The sequence below is a fragment of the Sarcophilus harrisii genome, chromosome 1 (genome assembly GCF_902635505.1).
Source record: "Sarcophilus harrisii chromosome 1, mSarHar1.11, whole genome shotgun sequence".
Classification (NCBI taxonomy): Eukaryota; Metazoa; Chordata; class Mammalia; order Dasyuromorphia; family Dasyuridae; genus Sarcophilus; species Sarcophilus harrisii.
The window spans coordinates 141,291,520-141,310,520 of NC_045426.1; positions in this window are offsets into that span (position 1 = coordinate 141,291,520).

A 19,001-nucleotide genomic window follows, 5' to 3' on the forward strand; every position below is an offset into this window, starting at 1 on the left:
GGATTTAAATAATGTCCAATATTTCTGTGGAGAATTTGGCACTGATGAATAGTTCCCCATCAGAAACCAATATAATTTTATCCATGGAAATATCCAAAAAGCAGATTACCCTCTGCTTTGTCACTGAACCTTAGGACTATGGGACTTGAGTTGCATCTGCAATTTTTAATATGAGTTGTCTCCCCCATTAGAATGGTAGCTCTGTGAGAACAGGGACTGTTGTTCTTTTTATTTATATCCTAGCTCTTAGCACAGGGCATTGCACATAGAAAGTACTTAACAAATGATTTATGCAATCATTTATTCCATTTTGCTAGTGAAACATTATCCATATTTAATGACAAATATGTGATGATTCCATAAAATACAGATTTCCTAATTCCCAAATATAGATTTGGCTACTTCTTTAGGCAAGGTCAGAGCATTCTACATTTAGGCACAACCTCCCCAAATCTCAGTTTCCTCATTTGTAACATAAGAGTTAAACTAAATAACCTCTGAGGTCCTTACAGCCTTAAGTCAATGATCTTTCTATCCTTGATAGTGTCCAGCACAGCGCTAAAACACAATGTACATTGTCCTCAAATGCTTGTTGATTTTTTGACAAAGAATTTTCCTAGGAAGGAAGTAGGCAGAAGATGGGGGAAGAGGAGAACCAGTAGGGAAAGGATAAAGGATAACCAAAATATCTCTTTTACTTATATCTTTTTTGCCCTTTTTTACCCTTCTCATGTCTTAAGCCCATCACCTGTAGCATGGTATTGAATAGCCCAGTTGTAAGCGCTCAGGTTTAACAAATTTATAGACTCCTAATTTAAGCTATAAATAGGATACAATTAGACTTGTTAAATAGGTGTTTCCCCCTTCACTGTACTAACTCACACTTCATGATTGTTTTTTCTTAAAAAAAGAAAAAAAAAAACTTGTGGATACTGAAAAAAAAAATTCTAAAAAAATTGCAACTCTACTGGGAAAAAACATTGTAATAGACAATGTGTTAGAACTGTCAATAAAATTGGATAGTAAATATAGCAAACATTTTGATATTAATTAATAGATAGTTTAATTAAGAAAAATCTGTGCCACAGCCACCTATGTTAGACACAGATGTTAACTTGATAAAGAATTTAGCAACATGTTGTCCAGAATAATGAATCAATTTGACTTCTTGTCACTGAACAGAGATCAATTTCAAGACACTAAATGTATGAAAAATGCATTATGAATCAACATTGTGGTTAATCGAATGTATGTGGATAAGGCTAAACTGGTGTTTATTCTGCAGTGGATTTCACATTGGATCAATAGTCATTTAAGGGCATTAAAAATGTTTTGTTATAAAACATCCTAAGTTGGTTCCCAAGCAAGATGGAGCCGTGAGCAAGTATATTACAGGCAATAAACAAAGAACACTAAAGAACAAATAGAAAACCAAATCATTAGAATTCATAATTCTCTTATCGCAGAAAGGACATGATGACATTCTTATTCTAAATTGTGCATAACAAAAGCATCAAAACAATAGTCCATGGCATTAGTAGCAGAGCTGAGATAAAGTACATAGATTCAACTTCAAATACAATACTCCCCTCCCTGCTGCTATCTACATTCTCTTCAAATCTGTGTTATGAAGAATCACAAAAGGGGCTGCTTTGAGAGGTAGCTGGTTTGCCTTTGCTTGAAGTCTTTGAGTAAAGGCTAAGCAGCCATTGTGTCAAACACTAGTTAGACTAATTGATCTTTAAGTCACCTTCCATTTCCATATAGGAGATAAAGAAAGGAAAGAAAGGAAGATGAGGAAGGATGCACTTATTAACCTACTATGTATGTGCCAGTCACTGTGCTAAACATTTTACAAATATTATCTCATTTTGTTGTTATTGTTCATCCTTCTTTCTCAAAAAGGACCCATTATTTCATTTGATCCTTAAAACAATTCTTGGAGACAGGTACAATTATTATTCCCATTTTACAATTGCAAAAATTATGATTATGCAAAAATATGAAGTATTTTTGGAGTAGAGATGATATTGCTTTGATTTTCCAGATCTCCAAACTGTTTGAAAGTGTTTGAAATTCATTCCTTGGATTTCCAACTCTTTCCTCTCTGAGAGTATAGAAGGCTGAAAAGGGGAAGTAGGATATTTTGTTCAAGCTCCCTTCATCACCGTTTACAATCTTTTGAATCCTCCAAAAACTCAAGAAGCATTTTCATTCTTTCCAGTCTCTCAAACTTCTCTTAATTAAACCAAAAGCTCTTCCTACTGTAACATTAGTTCTTAGTGCATACTCATACATTATAAAGCATCCTCCCTCTTCTTTACCAAAATATGGAAGAAGGTGGCTGACACCTTTAAATAGGATGAAGGAAATAGTAAACACTTGCTCATTCCTTTCCTCCCACCATTTCTCTGGCTTATAGCTGATCCTTCTTTTTCATATTGGCCCTCCAGTTCTGACACAGAATGAATTAATATATACAAAGCCTTTTGTAATTGTAAAGTACTTTCATTACATGCCCACATCCACTAAATTATTGCACAAAACAGTGTATTGCTTTCTCACCTCCATCAAAGTTCCATGCTACTCTCTCCCAGCATTCAGCTCTGTCAGATTTGCATTTTTGTTAAAATCTTCCTCTGCCCCCCTGAAATGAATCACATGTTAACTTGTACCCCAAAATAATGAGTATCTCTGGTTTACCAGAGCAGTATGCTAACTCTTAGTCCAACCATGGAATAACTTTCATTCATATTCATTGTGGAAGTACTACAAAGGCATCAAAACATTATACCCAGGTCTGAGTTTTTTATTTGATTATCTAACTTAATCCTATTAGGCACTGATCTTTTAAATAGCAAGAAAACTGCTGACAAAATGCCTCTGCAAACATTAAAAATTCCCTATGTGGGGAGAATTTAATTTCACAATTAGCTGCTATGGAGGCTGATGTTTGATTCATTTAACTATTGATTTGGGGGCAAACTTCAAACAAAAGCAAAAAGCAATCAGTGTCTTAAAAAATAAACCTTGCCTGACTTCATGGAAGCTTAGCAGGATTAGCTGACCTCTTGTTCTTTCATTCAGGAATCTGGGGGCAGTTGGATCTCTTTATTCAAAATGGCCATATTACTCTAGTTTGATTTTTCAATTATATTTAAATGAAAAATGAAACAAATATTTAATTTAAGGGGTGAGCATTTCTAATTTCAGTAAATTTTCAGCAAATATTTGTTCCATGTTTATTATGTTCAAGAAATACTTAAGAAGTTGTAGGAAAGGAGAAGACATCAATTCTTTGAGAGAGATATACATTGACTGAAAAAGAATAAATTAATGTATTTATAATCATGGTTAGATAAATCCAAAGTAATATTGAATAAAATTATGTACATAGGTATTGCAGACATATATCAAAGGTTGGGTTTGAAAGGTTTCATTAAGGTGAATGACAATTCTATTTGAATTGATAGAATGGAAAGCCAAAATCTTCATGATCCATAATAATGATATGTTTATATACATGTGTGTATAGGTATGCATATCACATATACACGTTTACATGCGTTATATGTCTATATGCTGTCTATCCTTTCATTCCTCATAAGTGATAAGATATACCTAGCAATATGACCCTCATTCAACTTCCAAGCAATTTAGTAATAACATTACCTTCATGTTCGTTAATAACAAATTCTTCCCTTATAAGGAAATGCTAAATATTTTGCTGTTGTTTTTTAATTCTCACATTTTCTGAACCATGCAATTAAAAAAAGAAAAAGGAAAAGGAAAAAAGTCAGAGTTGAGTAAAACAATAAGAAAAAACAAAATTAAGCTTTCCCTCAAAGGCAGAAATTCATTTCCAAAAACTTTTTAGCACAAACCTTTTTGTTCAAACTATAAAATATTTTGCTCTGAGGAATTACAGCAAACTAATAGGTTTGCAACATATCTTGAGAGTCAAAATATTTGTGGATATGCAATTTTCCTTCCATAAGGACAACTATTTTTATGTATTCTTTACTAGTTCAAGATTTTATATTTTGAGAGTAGAGAGAATTGATAATAGGCATTATTTCATTTATTTTATGAAAACTACATTTAACATACTATGTAGGTCGATCAATAAGATTTATATTAAAATTATTTGTAAATTTTTTTTCATCTGTAATAATCTAATATCTCAAATTTCATGGGTCATATAGCAAAACTTTTAACACCCATGTGTGACATTCATTGAGAACCACTATTTTCACAACTAAAATTGTGCATTTGTATTCCATAAATATGTTCATGAAAAAGGCATTATGGTATCTTGAGTGAATATTGAACCCGAGTCATTAGATTACTAAATTTGGGTTCTAACTCTTACATGTAAGACATAGATCCTCTCTGAGTTCAATTTCTCAACTGAATCCCAAGAATAATACTTATAAGAGGGGAAATTACTCTTTTGTTCTGATTTTTCTTTCACAACATGACAAATATAGGAATTTGTTTAAAATAATTGTTCACATATAACCTATACCAGATTGCTTGCTATCTTGGAGAAGAGGGAGGTCTTTTATTACATGAAAGAGGGGGAGAAACAAAGGAAAATCTTATTAAGTAGTCAAGATCAAATCTAATAATGACACCCACAATCTTGGTATTAGTTCACGTAAAGAAAAACAAGAAGCAAGAACTAAATTAAAGTCAGTAAAAAAATCACTGCTTTTAGACTGAAAATCAAAATATCTTTCATTCTTTTTTTTTCTCTACTACTTCTTCCTCTTTAACCCAGTCTCTCTCACCCTAGTGTGCCTTCTTCTTTCTTAATTATGTAGGTAGTGGCCTACCTACAAGAAAGCCAGAAAGGTTCATCCTCTTCCCCCGCCCTCCCCAAATACTCTTCCTTTTACCTATGTCTTATTAATGCCTGGGATTCTACTGACAGTGGAAAAGACCAAACTTTTCATTCCATAGAGGAGGCATGTCATTACAAGTAAGCTAAACCTTAAAAAATTTGAGAAAAACAGTGGCAAATTCAAACTAAGCTGTAAGTAATTACTGTTAGTAGAATTTTTTCTAGGAACAGGTTTAGGTAAGAGGAAGGAGCATAGGACCACAGAAACAACAGTGTTAGGGAAGTATACAGGAGAAATTAATCCATTACACTTTTGCTTTGGTGGGTCAGAGAGAACATCAAGAATTCAGAGACTCTTAAATTCTTTCTTAGGACAAAGGAAACCAAGAACTATTTAAGAAGCCATGATTACTTTGCCATTAACCAACATTTTAGCTATCAGTAACTAAGATTTATTGTTTAGAATTGTGATGGAGAGAGCCATCTGCACCCAAAAAGAGGATTATGGGGACTGAGTGTGGATCATAACATAATATTTCTTTTTTTTTTACTTATTTAATAGCCTTTTATTTACAGGTTATATGCATGGGTAACTTTACAGCATTAACAATTGCCAAACCTCTTGTTCCAATTTTTCACCTCTTACTCCTCACCCCCTCCCCCAGATGGCAGGATGACCAGTAGATGTTAAATATATTAAAATATAAATTAGATACACAATAAGTATACATGACCAAACCGTTATTTTGCTGTACAAAAAGAATCAGACTCCGAAATATTGTACAATTAGCTTGTGAAGGAATTCAAAAATGCAGGTGGGCATAAATATAGGGATTGGGAATTCAATGTAATGGTTTTTTAGTCATCACCCAGAGTTCTTTCTCTGGGCGTAGCTGGTTCAGTTCATTACTGCTCCATTGGAAATGATTTGGTTGATCTCATTGCTGAGGATGGCCAGGTCCATCAGAACTGGTCATCATATAGTATTGTTGTTGAAGTATATAATGATCTCCTGGTCCTGCTCATTTCACTCAGCATCAGTTCGTGTAAGTCTCTCCAGGCCTTTCTGAAATCATCCTGTTGGTCACTTATTACAGAACAATAATATTCCATAATATTCATATACCACAATTTATTCAGCTATTCTCCAACTGATGGGCATCCATTCAGTTTCCAGTTTCTAGCCACTACGATGAGGGCTGCCACAAACATTCGTGTACATACAGGTCCCTTTCCCTTCTTTATAATCTCTTTGGGATTATAAGCCCAGTAGTAACACTGCTGGATCAAAGGATATGCACAGTTTGATAACTTCTTGGGCGTAATTCCAAACTACTCTCCAAAATGGTTGGATTCGTTCACAACTCCACCAACATGCATCAATGTCCCAGTTTTCCACGCATCCCCTCCAACAATCATCATTATTTTTTCCTGTCATCTTAGCCAATCTGACAGGTGTGTAGTGGTATCTTAGAGTTGTCTTAATTTGCATTTCTCTGATTAATAATGACTTGGAGCATCTTTTCATATGACTAGAAATAGTTTCAATTTCTTCATCTGAGAATTGTCTGTTCATATCCTTTGACCATTTTTCAATTGGAGAATGGCTTGATTTTTTATAAATTAGAGTTAATTCTCTATATATTTTGGAAATGAGGCCTTTATCAGAACCTTTGACTGTAAAAATATTTTCCCAGTTTATTGCTTCCCTTCTAATCTTGTCTGCATTAGTTTTGTTTGTACAAAAACTTTTCAGTTTGGTATAATCGAAATTTTCTATTTTGTGATCAGTAATGATCTCTAGTTCTGCTTTGGTCATAAAGACCTTCCCCTTCCACAGGTCTGAGAGGTAAACTATCCTATGTTCCTCTAATTTATTAATAATTTCATTCTTTATGCCTAGGTCATGAACCCATTTTGACCTTATCTTGGTGTACGGCGTTAAGTATGGATCAATGCCTAGTTTCTGCCATATTAGTTTCCAATTTTCCCAGCAATTTTTATCAAACAGTAAGTTCTTATCCCAAAAGCTGGGGTCTTTGGGTTTGTCAAAGACTAGGTTGCTATATTTGTTGACTGTTTTATCCCTTGAACCTAATCTATTCCACTGATCAGCTAATCTATTCCTTAGCCAATACCAAATAGTTTTGGTAACTGCTGCTCTATAATATAATTTTAGATCTGGTACAGCTGCCACCTTCATTTGATTTTTTTTTCATTAATTCCCTTGAAATTCTTGACCTTTTGTTTTTCCATATGAATTTTGTTGTTATTTTTTCTAGGTCATTAAAATAGTTTTTTGGGAGCCTGATTGGTATAGCACTAAATAAGTAGATTAGTTTAGGTAATATTGTCATCTTTATTATATTTGCTCGCCCTATCCAAGAGTATTTAATATTTTTCCAATTGGTTAGATCTAACTTAATTTGTGTGAAAAGTGGTCTGTAATTTTGCTCATAAAGTTTCTGATTTTCCCTTGGCAGATAGATTCCTAAATATTTTACATTATCAGTAGTTACTTTAAATGGAATTTCTCTTTGTAACTCTGGCTGTTGGATTTTATTAGTGATATATAAGAATGCTGATGACTTATGTGGGTTTATTTTATAACCAGCAACTTTGCTAAAGTTGTGGATTATTTCTAATAACTTTTTAGTAGAATCTCTGGGGTTCTCTAAGTATACCATCATGTCATCGGCAAAGAGTGATAATTTGGTTTCCTCATTGCCTATTCTTATTCCTTTAATCTCTTTCTCAGCTCTTGTTGCCAAAGCTAGAGTTTCTAATACAATATTAAATAGTAACAGTGATAGTGGGCAACCTTGCATAACATAATATTTCACTTTTGTTGTTGTTGTTGTTTGCTTGCATTTTGTTTTCTTTCTTGTTTTTTTTCTTTTTGATCTGATTTTTCTTATGCAGCATGATAATTTTGGAAATACATTTAGAAGATTTGCACATGTTTAACATATATTGGATTACTTACTGTCTAGAGGAGGGTGCAGGGAAAGGGAGGAAGAAAAAATTTGGAACACAATATTTTGCAAGGGTGAATGTTGAAAACTATATATACATATACTTTGAAAATGAAAAGCTATTATTTTTTTAAAGATTTATTGTTGCAGAAACACATGGACACTTATTAGTTCTCTGACACTTCTAAAAAGTTATAAAAGGACAAAATGAAAGAATAACCACATTATCAGCATTAAAAATGGAAGCTGTGAATTACTATATCATATTTTTTAATCATAGAATAAAAAAAAGTCTGTGTTACATTTTGCATACTATGTGCCATGGCAACCATATGTATTTGGTTCATATTGTTTATAAGGTATGGTAAATACCCTGGGACAATTCATTTCTAAAGCACCATGCTCTCCCTTTTTCCCCTCTCTCTTTCCCTCTTGAAAGTGCCAGTAAATGACTGTAAAATGTGTGTTACTTCTCAGAAAATCAATGATAATTGTTTGGAATTTTCAGATATTTTTACAGCTCTCAAGCTCCTGGTTTCTCCTCAGTTTCATTCCCAAGATTTCTTAAGTTATTTATTTTTGGAGGAAAAGGGGGAGAATTTAACCATATAGTAGCTAAAGAAAAGAAAGATTACCATGGACAAATGAAAGGAAATGTGGAGGCACAAAGACAGAATATCAGAGACAGGGCAAAACAATATGAGCTTTGGATATATCTTAAATTCTGTGCCATTGACCTCAGGGCTGAATTTTGAGAACTGACAAAATGAAGAATGCCATGTGTAAGCCAATGTAACTTTCAAATGGTCATTTATTAAAAATTATTGAATAAGACTAAGTGCAAATTGCCAAAACTTCATTTGATCTCTGAAACCTGAATTCTTTTTTTGTACTAATTTTTAAAAGAAATACCAGCATTTTCAAAATCCTCTGATATTTTGTTCTAAAAGGAGTGTAGTGCTCATATGCTCATGTTTATAGTATGATTGGATAAAGTGATATTTTAATGAGTGTACCTTTTACTCACAGTACTAAATCCAAGTCCAAAGAAAAGACTGATGTTATCCATATTTTAATTCAAATGGAAAGACAAAGAAAATTATGCCATTTAAGACACTTTTTTTTTTCCTTTAGACAACTTAAACCAGATTGGATAAGGGCAAACTTCATTTCTCTCTGAATTTCCCCCATAATAAACTTATTTTTATTTGTTATATGTTTGTTTTTGTTTAATATTATGGGAATTGGGCAAGGAGATGAGGACATCAGATCTTGAAAAAAGAATGTGTTTATTTCTCAGTAACAAGTGCTGACCAGGACAAATCAGCATCACTCACAGAGGACTGATGCAAAATAGACATTTGCTGCCCTCTTTTGGAATAAATAATGGAACAATGCAATAAATGCTTCCCTATTTTTCCTATTGTCTGATTTCTACTATCACCACATTGCTCAGGAAACAAAGGGCCATGTCCCTATAAAGTAGAAAACTTAGAATGGAGATTGTTAGATTCATTTTTAATATAATGTCACACATGCAAAAAAAAATGACAAAGTCCTTTTAGTGAGGCAGTAGCCTAACCACAAACAAAATATAATTAAAGCTATTCTGAATGCAGCAATTGTAAATTAAATGGTTACTCCCCATGGAGTGAGTAATTTCCTAATTAAAATTTGGGGTATTGTTGATCTTTAGAAGAGATTACAATTAAACATTTGTGAGTTTGTGGTATGGATCAAAGAATTAATAGTCTTCAATAGGGCTGAAATTAGAAAAGTGTTGGATTCATCTTATTAATGAAAGAATACTGAGGATTCCATAACCATGAGTGTATTTAGATTCAGATTTACTGTGACAAATAAATGTGTAACTGGTACTCATGTTGTCTGATGAAAATACATGATCATCCATTCATCTCTTGGGGAACTTTTAAATATACTAGAATCTTGTTATAAATAAGACTTATTGCTGCAGAAATTCATATGTGATTGACACCTCTCTCTAAACAGATCAAATACATATAGAAAAACCCAATTATAATACCCCTAAATTAATCCTGTCTCCTGATATCAACATTATTTAGAGCTTCCATAATATTTAAAAACATATCCATATATGCTATGGACACATCATGTTCTGAACCAAAGGAGCTAGGGGTTTTTGTTTGTTTGTTTGTTTGCTTGCTTGCTTAATTTAAAAGACCAAGATTCCTCTGGGCTCCCATGTCAATCATGGCTCATAGTGTACTACTGTGCTTTGAGAGCCTCCCCAGCCACTGTTAGTTGGTCTGTGAGATAAAAGAAATGTTTCTGAGGATCTGGTGGAGATTAGGAGAGAACTAGCAAGTTATATTGGTGGGCTATGGATATCATGAGAAAACCACCAGATTGCTAAGAAAGGATTCCTTATGAGGATGCAAAGAATGGACATTTTTAAATGATTTCCAGTTTAAATCAAGAGGCTTCACCATAGTGAAGTTACTAACTAATGGACAGAGTTATTGGACTGAGATAGATTTCTCCTTATTGCTACTTGAGGATACAATGACAAGAAAAGTGTGTTTCATTTAAGCTATTAAAGTTTAAAACACCACTAAGACTTTTGGAATACTCTGAATAATACTTCTAAAGTTTGGGAAGCTCTTGACATCCATTATATCTCATTAAAAGCCTCACACTAACCTTGAGGGAGGCACTTACATGTCTTGTTATCCTTATTTTACCATTGAGAGAATTGAATTTGAGTGGTTAAGTGACTTGTCTCGGGTCACACAGTGAGTAGGATAATAGATTAGTTTAAATACAGATCCTCTTAATTTGAGGTTCTATCTGCTATACCAGGTTCTTACTTGTAATAAAGAAAACTCATTTATAGTTTTGCCTAATTAAGGAGAAAGTGGCACAGTGGATAGAGCAGGTATGGAGTTAGAAAGACTTGTCTCCTGAATTCCAATGGGTCTTCAAACATTTACTATTTATATGACCCTGGGCAAATTATTTAACCCTGTTTGCCTCAGTTCCCTTATCTGTAAAATGAGTTGAAGAAGAAAATGACAAACCTCTCCAATGTCTCTTCAAAAGAAACAAAACAAAACAAAACAAAAACAAATCCTAGGGGCAATGGATAGAGTGCTGGTCCTGGAGTCAAGAGGACCTGAGTTCAAATTTGATCTCAGACACTTAATACTTCCAACCTGTGTGACCCTGGACAAGTCAGTTAACCCCAATTGCCTCAGGAAAAAAAAAAAAAACTAAATGTTAACACAAAGAGTTAGACCTGACTAAAATGATTACAACCAACAGCAAAGAAGATAGTGCGGTACAGTAGAAAGAGCACAGCCTTTGGAATCAGAAGATCTGAGGTTCAATTCTGCCTCTGTTCTTATCTGAAGGACTATGGACAAGTGACTTAACTTTCCTAGACCTCAGATTTCTAATCTGTATTAGACGGCCTCTGATTCATTCTTAGTTAAATACTGATTGTCCTCTAATCTTAGTCAATCAAAAAACTGCCACCAAGAATCCCTGAGCAATGATTTCACATGCATCTAAAGGAAGGTAATTCTCTGCTATGTTCAATGTCTGTAGGAAAATAGATATGAAAAAAATACTTTGAAATCCAGCAGAATCTATATACATTGGAATTATAATCAATAATTTTTATATTGAATGTAAATTCCACACAAAGTAATATCTGGTTCTATGGTGTTATATTTGCAACTCAACAGCAAATAAATTAATTCATTTCCTGTGATTTTTTTTAGATGCCCGAATTGAAATGCTAATGAATGTTTGTGAACGTACCAATGCTTATACTGTTCAATTCAGACAATTTAAAAATAGCAGAAAAAGATCAATTCAGCTATAAATCTACCACTGGGGGTGGGGGGAGGAATGAAAGATTATTTCTTTCAATTCGGCTACAAACCAACATTGTAAACCGATTGACAAAGGTTTACATTATAAGAAAGAACTAATTTCTGGGTTGCCTTCAGGCTAATACAGGGCTATTCATTGTAAATGCAGTCAAATGATATGGTCCAAAGATGAGTCAAAACACACAGGTGCAGCTAGTTATATTGGATATTGTAAATTATGTTTAGATCTATAGACAAAGAATTTGCCCAATTGTACACAACAAAATTAAATAGACTTGTCTAGACAGAATGATCTCACAGTATATATGCTCTACCATAGACAGAAATCTAATAAAAATTTCTGAATTTATTATTAAATAATTTCCCCTATTTGTGCTCACATTTTTATTTTCACCATTATTGCCAATTACATTTCAACATTTACAGTAGTAATTTTGCATAAATATTAGTTTAAGAAAGCATTGTTAGAAAGAAATTATAAATAATAGATAAATTTCACCAGTGTCCCCCATTGCAATCAAACAAGGTCTTGTCTTGCTTAAATGATATTTTTCACTTTCCAGGAGATGTATGGTACAAGCTAACAAATAACAGTGGATTTGTACTCATAGAATCACAGAACCAGAATGAGAAGAGATGGACCTCAAAAGCCATTTAGTTCAAGTTTTTCATTACAAATGAGGAAACTGTTTCTTGGAGAGACTAAATAATTCACCTCAAGTAACAAGCTAGGTGGTACAGCTATCAGAGTGGCAATCTTGGAGTCAGAAAGACCTGAATTCAAATTCAGCTTCAGACACTTACTAGCTATGTGACTCCAGGCAAGTCATTTTGGTTACCTCAGTTTCTTTATCTATAAAATAATGATAATATTAGCACTATCCTCTTAGAGTTGTTGTGAAGATCAAATAAGAAAATACTTGTAAAACATTGCTCACAATACCTGCACAGAGTAGGCAATATATAAATGAAGCTATGATTATTATTAGCTGTTATTAGTAAGGAGTGACCTAGATATTGAGTATCAGAAGCAGTATTTGAATCCATATTTTCTGAAAAAAGAATGGAGTTTGAATCTAGACTACACACAATTATTCTATATATAGACTTATCTAAGTCATGCCATTTGTAAGAGACCTCGCAGCTATTTCTGAAATTCAAAGGAGACGTAAAACATTATATGAGCAGCACAGACCATACTAGCCCCCACTCACCAAAGTTAGAGTTCACCCTTTCCCCCTTTCCCTAGGGAGACTTGGATCTTTTAGTCATAAATATGCAAACACATGGGAACACATAGCAAATATAACCCCCCTTTCTTCTTTACACCTCCTCAGTCTCTGGGAAGGAAGAAGATAAAATTTCATACTTCAGCTCCAATCTAATAGAGAAAAGTCCCAGTTTCAAGTCCAAAACCCTTTCAAGCTCAAATCTCAGATACCTTGACTTATCAGGGTTTCCATGCCAGGCTGGCTGGCTGTATCATCCCACCTGAAATCCTGGCTCCTATTTTGCAATAGCTCAAACTCCAAATTACCTCTGGCACCTAAAACTGAGGACAAACAACACAGAAGAAACAAATACCACCCCTGCCCCACAGCCATTTCTTGGAGCAAGAGTAAATGAGAAATGAGGGAAGTCCTTTTCCTCTCAGCAATTCAGTTTATGGCATCCATGCTCTTTAGAGGTGAATTGGCATCTTCACTCTCTGGACTCAGGAAAAAGAGAATGGTAGAAAAGAGCAGCCAGAAAATCAGATTGTTCCTTCGTGTTAATTTTAAGAACTGAAGCAGTCAATGAACAGAGGCTACTCCAACCATGTGATAGGAGATGAAGATGATTCCATTTTAGGCAATCTTATCTTTTTAAATTTATTTTGTTTTTAATATATGGAATAAGGCAAGCATTTTCATAACAGTATAATAAAAATGATTGCACCTAAAATTGCAAATCAGTTATGGATAATTTGCTATTCCTTTTAGATATATAATAAAGTTATCATGTAAACATTTTTTTCTTCTTTCTTCTTCCCTGCCCCCTGTCCTAGAGATGACTACCATTAGACACAAATAGGTATAGATATGTAAGTTTTTCCATACATATTTCAATTTATCAGTTCTATCTCTGGATGCAGATAAACTTTTTCTTTATATGTCTAAGTGTAACTAATTTGTGTGTTTATAATAGTCAAAATGTATTATTTGCTTAAAGTTGTTCATAAAATATATATTGCTGTTACTGTATACCAAAGCTTCTTATATTGTAGGTGGTGATCCCATATGGAGGTCTCATAACTGAAAATAGGGATTGAAAAATTATGATTTATTAGCAATAAATTTTATTTGAATATCTATATACTCAGAGTCATATAAAATTTCTTGAGGGAAAAGGGGTCACGGGTAGGAAAAAAGTTTAACACTGTATATATTCTCTTAGTTCTGCTCCTTTACTCTTAGTTATTTTATGCTTTCCCATGTTTTTCTAAGATCATTGAGCTCATCAAAACTTATAGTACAGTAGCATTCCATCACAATCATATTTCACACTTTTTCACCCATTCCTCAATTGATGGCCACCCCTCCAATTGCAATCTAAACATTCTCAGATTTCTCAGGGCCTCTAGAACTGCACACTTCCAGACAAGCCAGTGTCAAATATAAATGTCAACTATCATCTTCATTATCAGCAAAAGTTTATTCAGTATATTTGGAGCTGGTGCTATGGGGAAAGCATCCTAAATTACCAGAGTTAAATCCTTGTTCACATAAGATGTAGAAGCTGAATTTCTCTTTAAAAAAAAAAAAATGAAGTTAAGTGACTTGTCCAAGGTCACACAGCTAGTACATTTTAAGTGTCTGAGGCTATATTTGAACTCAGGTTCTCCTGATTCCAGGGCTGTTGCTCTATCCACTGCAACATCTAGCTACTCCTCAAAATTTCTTAGATAAACCAATAATGATAATAGTTCATATTTATATTGGACCTTAAAGTTTGATAAGCATGATACATTATCTCATTTGTACATCAGAACAGCACTGACAGAGTTTATTATTATTATTGTACTTTAAATTTCCTCATCTATAAAATTCCACATTAATTTGAACTCAGTTTTCCCAGTGAGCTAGTGTGGCATGGTAAATAGAGAATGTGATCCTGGGAAGTCATTTGGCTCTCTAAGTTTGTTTCCACATAAAAAGAGAAATGGTGGGACCTGATGGTCTCTAAGGTGCTTTTAAGATCCGAATCTGAAATCCTATGATTCTTTCTGATTCTAATATCAACACTATCCACTATGCAAAATAGCCTTCCCAAACAAATATCAACTCCCATGTTGTTTTTAATTAATCTGGATCATTTTCTTTCATTTTGTTTCTTATGGTTTAGGCAAAAGAATATCTATTAATAAATCAATCAACAAGCATTTGCTAAGCATCTATTAAACACAAGTACTGTGTAATACAGATCACATTGGCCCCTACTACCAGAAAGCCAGGTATGTTAGACTTCATCTTCCCCCCAGGGAGATTTGAATACCATAAAGAGATCGAAGTTTATCTAGGCTTCTTGCAAGTGGCTCTAGCACCTCTCTATGCTGTCCTTTCAATTATAAGAGGTGGTCCCTTTTATGCCAATTTCATTATACCACTAATAGTTACATTAGCCTTTATTCAAATATTGACTTTCAAAAATGTGATCATAAATATACAAATTTATTCCCCAGCACATGGAAAGTATAATCCTTCCTCCCCTACTTCTTCCTTACTTGTATTACAGTCTCTGACATGGGAAGTGAGATAGTTTTTGTCCTCACAGAGGACATTTAAACTGGCAGTTAGAAAGGAAGAAAGGGATGATTAATAGTAGATTAAACAGAAAACATTATAGATTGTTTTAATACGCAGGAACTATAGTGAAGGCAGGATGGGAGTAGTTTAGAAAAAACAAATTGAGAAACATGGGATGATTGGTGGTAAAAGAAGGATGCAAAGAAATAAAGAAGAACCATATAGTAAGAAGAAAATCTAAAATTATTTTGGATAAAAGAATACCATCACTACTCCCAGAGCTTGCCCTAAAGATGAAAGCCCAGGAAAAGTCTGTCCAAGCAATATAGCAAAAATTCACAAGGGGAATATTTTTTTAATTGTAGCATTAAAATAATTTTATCAAAAAGCTTAACCACTATAAATTAATTATTCCAAATGGAGACAAAATGAGCTTTAGTCAGCAAAAAGCTAACTTGCCAAAAAGACATAGCTGCCAAATGCAATACCGGGTTAGCATATAAATTTCTTGGTAAAAATCTTATTTAAAAAAGAGTGATTGACAATTGTAAGCAGAATTGTCTCATAAAGTGGAGAGAAGCAGTAGAAGGTAAATCCAGTATAGAGAAAGCATGGCAAGAGTCCCAATTAAGCAAAATCATTCCAAGGGCATTCAAGAATGAAATGCAAAGAGGACTAAAAAGGGGAAAATGAAAAAAAGTCATTTTAGCAAATTATTTTCTCCATCAGGTATGGTGGAGCCATCACAGTTTGACCAAAACACTACAATTTTAGTTATTTTTAACAAAGGAGGTAGAAATAATACTAATGAGAACATAAAGGGGGGGAGGGGGAGTCATTTTGGACCGACCAAGCACATATCAAGGATCTCTGTACAGAGATAACAATCTCTGGTACAGGATAACAATTCTGAGAGAAATGAGAAACGCAAATTAAAAAGTATCTGAGAAAAGGAAATATAGCAAAGACATGGAAAAAATCTCAGGACTTAATAGTGCTGAAAAAGTTGATCAAAAGAGTATTAAAACTGTTGACATATTCTTTCACCTTTATATGAAATCTTTATGAGAATTATTGATACATGTATTGAGGACATACTCTGTGAGGGAATCAACACAGAACAAGTATGCTTTCTTCACAAGCAAAATTCAACGATGGGCAATATCTTTATCATTTCATAATTAGCTGAAAGAAATATAGACAATAAAATTTCAATGTGTTCAATGTTTATTGACTATACAAATGAATTGTAAAACAAAATATTGCTTTATGAGCTTTTCCAAGTAGATGAAAAAAATATATAGTTCACACTTCAACCTGCATTTGAATGAACTTATCTATCAGAGTGTTTATCTGGGACAGATAATACAAATGAACAGTGAATTAACCTGAGAGGTGAACAAGAAGATGAGAGCAGGACAGATTGATGCTGGAAAACTACAAGATTCAAATAATTCAATAATTCAAATAAAAGCAAAAATCCATTTTTAATGTAAATATTCTACCAGAGTTGCCATATGGCAGTGACTTATGAAATAAACTATCTTAGAATAAGGAAGAATTACAATCACATAGAAACTAAATGAGAGGCATACAGTGGGTATAAGCAAAATATCATAAATATAGACCTGGAAGGAAGCTCAGAGGTTATTGGAACCCACTGTTTCACGTTCAAAAGAAAAAATAGTCCAAGTAAGTTAAATAACTTATTCAGAGTCACATAGGAAGTAATTATCAGAACTGAGATTTGAACCCTGGTTTTCTGACTTGAAAACAAATTACTCTTTTCAGTAAACAACACATTTTCATATAAGCAATAAGAAACTCCAAAGAAAACAAGAGTAAAAGATATATAATAAGAAGAAAAGATGAACTGATCACATGAGAGATGTCAAGTAAATTACCTGATTTTTCAATGATACCATTAGAATGCCAAGAGAAAGTAAGGAAGGTACCAGCATTTTGACTAAATCTCCTATGCCAAACCTTTGGGACGATATGGAACAGAGTCATACATCATGGAAAGGCATAGAAATTGTGAGTTTTGTATCACTAGAAGAAACTCTTTGGAGGATTCAGTTCCATTTGAAATGCCATTCCAGAACCAATGCTACAGTTTATGCCTAGATGTATATGTAATACAATGTAATCATTTTGAGATCAGGCGTGATTTCGCATTTGTTTTAGTATTCCCAGAGTCTATTGCCTGGCACATCATAGGAATATAATAAATGTGTACTAAGATGAAATATTTTGCATATATTTTATTTAAAAGACCTCAACTGGATTTTCTCAGCCTAGAACCATAATGAAATTATCACAGAGCCAAGAAGCTAAAACTTAATAGACAAATATCTGAAAGAGCAGCAGTCTATGGAGGCTGGCAACCAGTGTCATTCATTTTTTGGCTCATATTTGGAGCACAGAAATAAAATGGCTTGGACTGACTACATATTGACTTTTATTTTAGTTCCAGATTTAAGACTAAGGCCCTTTTCATCATAGTAAAATTAGCCAGTGGAATTTTGCTGAGTAAGATTAACATTATGACTAAACATATGGTTACTAAAAAAAATTAATTTACACTTTTGAACAATATTCTCTTCTTGGATGTGACAAACTTATTGATCCATACCTGAATAACAGATTTAGATTTAGAAGAGCTCAACTTAAATATTGATTGTGAATTGGTTAAATTAAGATACAAATTAACTCAATTAATCAGATTAGGAGACTATTGAGAGAAAAGCAACACTTTCTATTTAAAGGCACACTGAAGATATCACAGTGATAATGAGGAAATGAATTGACATCATCTAGGTTACCAGGTATTGTTTTCTCAAAATGATTTCAAATACTGCAAATCTGATAGTAACAATTTACCAGTAATCCATCTCTATACAGTAAGTACTATCACACAAAGGATAAGTACAGCTAGGGAGACATAAAAGCACATTACAATCCTTCAAACATAAGGCAAATTCTGCTGACTCTGCCCCTTCCATCCAAGCTATGAAAATATATGGGCACCGGCATTCCATATTTCAGAGTTGATCTATTTTGTATGTGGAATACAGTACTGGAAGCTGCCTACAATATGTCCTTATGGTTTATTGGCAAGATAGACTCAAAATAAATCCATCTTTCAGTTCAAACAACATTGGCTGCTGGCTGTATGTAGGTTGCTGGTTACTGGCTGTTGTTCTCCCTCAAACATCTACAGAGAGATGTTGCTTAGCATCACCCCTTTGAAGCTTTAACTAAACCTGTCTTAGATACATCTCTTATCTTCATTTTCAGATATTCAAATATCAGTTTCCATGACTATTTTAGAGAAATTGATTCTATGGAAATGAATGACAACCTCAAAGTTTAAGCATTTGAAATTTAATACTACTACAGCTTAGATTATGGCAAAGACCTATACTTTCTCTAAAATTCTTTAATCTCCCCTGTTAGAGAGCTAAAGGTATTTGCCACACACTTGGTGAGACATCATGCTATAGTGGTATATGTT